Raw genomic sequence first — 2,980 nt, forward strand, 5'->3', positions numbered from 1 at the left:
CAGACCAAGAAATCTTCTGCTCTTTACCAACAGCCATTATCTTGAAACCACCCAAGAGGGCAAACTCCTTATGTTTTATGCTCTGCTGAGCATCTAATGCCTAATGTCCCAGATATAAGTCAGATGGGAGCCTAGAAGAGTGACCAGGAGCCCCCCAGTATTCTGAGTACCCCCACTCTTCTCTACTCACCTGGCCACGCACACTGAACACTGTATTTTCCAGTGGTCATATCTTGCGTTAGAATCACCCCCACCAGGTTTAATCAAAGGCTTGCAAACTAAGTCTCTGGGGAGGGAAGACTGGGAGAGCTCTCACCCCACTTGGGAATGAGCAGCCCTGCAGCCCTGCCAGGTGCCAGTGACGCCAGTCCCTGTGTGTCTGTCAGCTGCTACCCTTCCTCCCATGCGGCTCAAGTAGTTTGTGCATTAGCATGTCTCTGGGTATACGTGTAATTTTCACATCAAAGAGTGTAATTTTTTTTTCAGAAGTGGAGTAGAGAATAAATCATCTGCTAGACTCTCAGGCAGTAGTCTTGATTGCACGACATAGAAATTACAGAGAAGACAGAAACGGAGAACAACTCCATGGCTGAGTTTAGGGAGCTATGGAGCCAGTGCACCCATTCCCATTGAAATCCACGTACTTCTGGAGCTAAAAACAGCTTCCTGGTTGAACCAGAAAAAGGTTCCTCACTCACGTATTCACCCTGGGCTGGGAGAGAACGGGTGTGCTGGCCCATTCCTCATTCATAAAGTGACCCAGGGAAGGGGGTACTCTATAGTGTCTCATGCCTGTGGATGTGAGGCTCAGACATGCGAGGATGTGCGGCCATGTTGGTGCCGTGGCTACTTTCTCACCACTGGCTTTGAGTACTGGCTGAGGCAGTTCTTGTGACACATAGGAAATAAGATCAAGTCCAAATGATGATGGCTATCAACGAATCCGTCTCCCCTGTGCTTCACATTTCATGTATCTATCCTAGAAAGCAAGTGTTACGATAACACTGTGTGTGTCTAAACAAATATTCAGCTGATACATGATATGTTCCTGTGTGTTCTTTCTCAGGTCACTTAGCCTCTCTAAAACTTAAGGTTTTCTATCTATTAAATGTGTACGATACATAAAATAAGCGGCCCCCAAGGACTGAAGAGATAACACTGAAATTTATTGCCATAAACACCAGTTTCCCTTCAGGCCTTATCTCCTCTAAGACCCTGGAGCTCAGAAGTACTTAAGGGAATCAGACATCTCCAGATTTTATTTCATACGTACGGGTGTTTCACTTCTTTGTCTGTGTTTGACTTGTATGTCTGGTGCCTGTAGATTCCCTGGGACTAGAATTTGAGTTGTATGCTACCATATGGGTCCTAGTAACTGTACCTGGGTTTTTTGGACCGGCTGCCAGTGCTCTTAACTGTTGAACCACCCTACCCTCTTTTTTGAGACAAGGTCTTAGCCTGGCCTATAGACCAGGTTAGCCATAAACTCACAGAAATCTTCCTGCTTCTGCCCCCCAAGTGCTGGGATTACAGGCATGTGCCACCATGTCCAACTCTTTGCTAATTTTGGAGTAGAAATCCACGGTGTACTTAGAGGCACTGTTAAGAGAGCGAGAGCAGGGTCCAGTTACTGAAGATATTCGTCCTTGAGCATCAGGGCAAATGATAGTCACAGAACTATACAAGCCAAGTAGATTAACTGAACATCTGAACAGTACACAGCAAGTTCACAGACAAGGCTGGAGGCCAGGGCAGGGTGTGCATCAGCCAGTAGCATAAAAAAAAAAAAAAAAAAAAAAGCTTCAATTTCTAGGGCAGGAGGGATGGCTTGGGGGAGGAGGGAGGATCACTTCCTGTGCAAGCCTGAGCCTCTGAGTCTGCTCCCCAGAAACCCATCCAAAAGGCCAGATGTGCTAGCACACATAATTCCTAGGACAATGTCGGAGGCAGAGACTGGAGGCTGGAGGATCAGACAGAAGTTGGTGGCTCAACTGGACTGGAGTAGTTGAGAGGCACAAACAAGAGAGGACTTGCCTCAACAAGGTAGAAGGTAAGACTGCTCGTGACATTGTTTTCTGGCCTCTATATGCAGACTGTGGTACACATGTGGTATACACTCACACCACACACACACACACCTAAACACTAGCACACACTCATACCACACACACATCCAAACACAAGCACACACTCATAACACACACACACACACACACACTTTTAATTTAAAATGTCTAAACATTCCAGGTTTGCAGAGAATCATACTTCCATCGGAAAGTGCAGATCTGTTCTGTTCTTCCCTGAGAAGAGGCACCCTAATTTCTCAAAATCTGACATGTTTATGTTTAAAGGAATCATCACGCTATTCCAACAAGAGCGACACATAGAGAAGAAGACGGGAAATAAAAAGGTCCAAACTAGAAGCTAATTTTAGAAACGGCTATGATTTTTTTTCTCATTCGTTGATCACAAATTCAAAAACAAAACCTGTCATACTGTCGTCTTGTGCCTTTCCAAATTTGGTTGAAACATCCTTCCTGATTTTGGAGAGGTCTGCTCTTGAGCACCAGCCAAAAACACTTTCCCACGGCCAAGTTAGATGCCTCGAAATGCAAAGACAAACAGCGAGAGAGTCCTTCTAGGAGCAACACTCTAATGGTCCAGATACCTTGGGAGCAAAGACTGAGGCAGTCAAGGGTGAGGTACCGTCCCCAGCAGGGCCGCTGTCCATCGAGCCCTGAAAACTACCAACTGCCAGAACCATGTAAAAGCCATTCATCCCACGAAGGTGCTAGCTTCTTGTCAAGATAATTAACGTGCCTCAAAAATAGAAGCAAACGGTCTGTCCACCACTGGGAGCTAAGCACTCACAGATATAGGTTAGCTCTATTTAGGACAAGAATGACCAGTTATCATCTGCTCCTATCTGCTAGGCATGTGAGAAGTACTCTGGGCAGGAAGACTGATCAGGTGGGACATC

At 45.9% G+C, this 2,980-nt stretch overlaps 1 long non-coding RNA gene across 1 annotated transcript; it reads left to right on the top strand.

Annotated features, from left to right (window-relative positions):
- The first annotated feature begins 1,994 nt into the window (after window positions 1-1,994).
- On the top strand, window positions 1,995-2,428 carry LOC114625648. The gene is made up of 2 exons (XR_003712110.1): window positions 1,995-2,050; window positions 2,248-2,428. It is a non-coding gene; the product is annotated as an uncharacterized LOC114625648 (long non-coding RNA).
- Window positions 2,429-2,980: the final 552 nt, after the last annotated feature.

The sequence above is a fragment of the Grammomys surdaster genome, unplaced genomic scaffold (assembly GCF_004785775.1).
Source record: "Grammomys surdaster isolate TR1022 unplaced genomic scaffold, NIH_TR_1.0 220, whole genome shotgun sequence".
Classification (NCBI taxonomy): Eukaryota; Metazoa; Chordata; class Mammalia; order Rodentia; family Muridae; genus Grammomys; species Grammomys surdaster.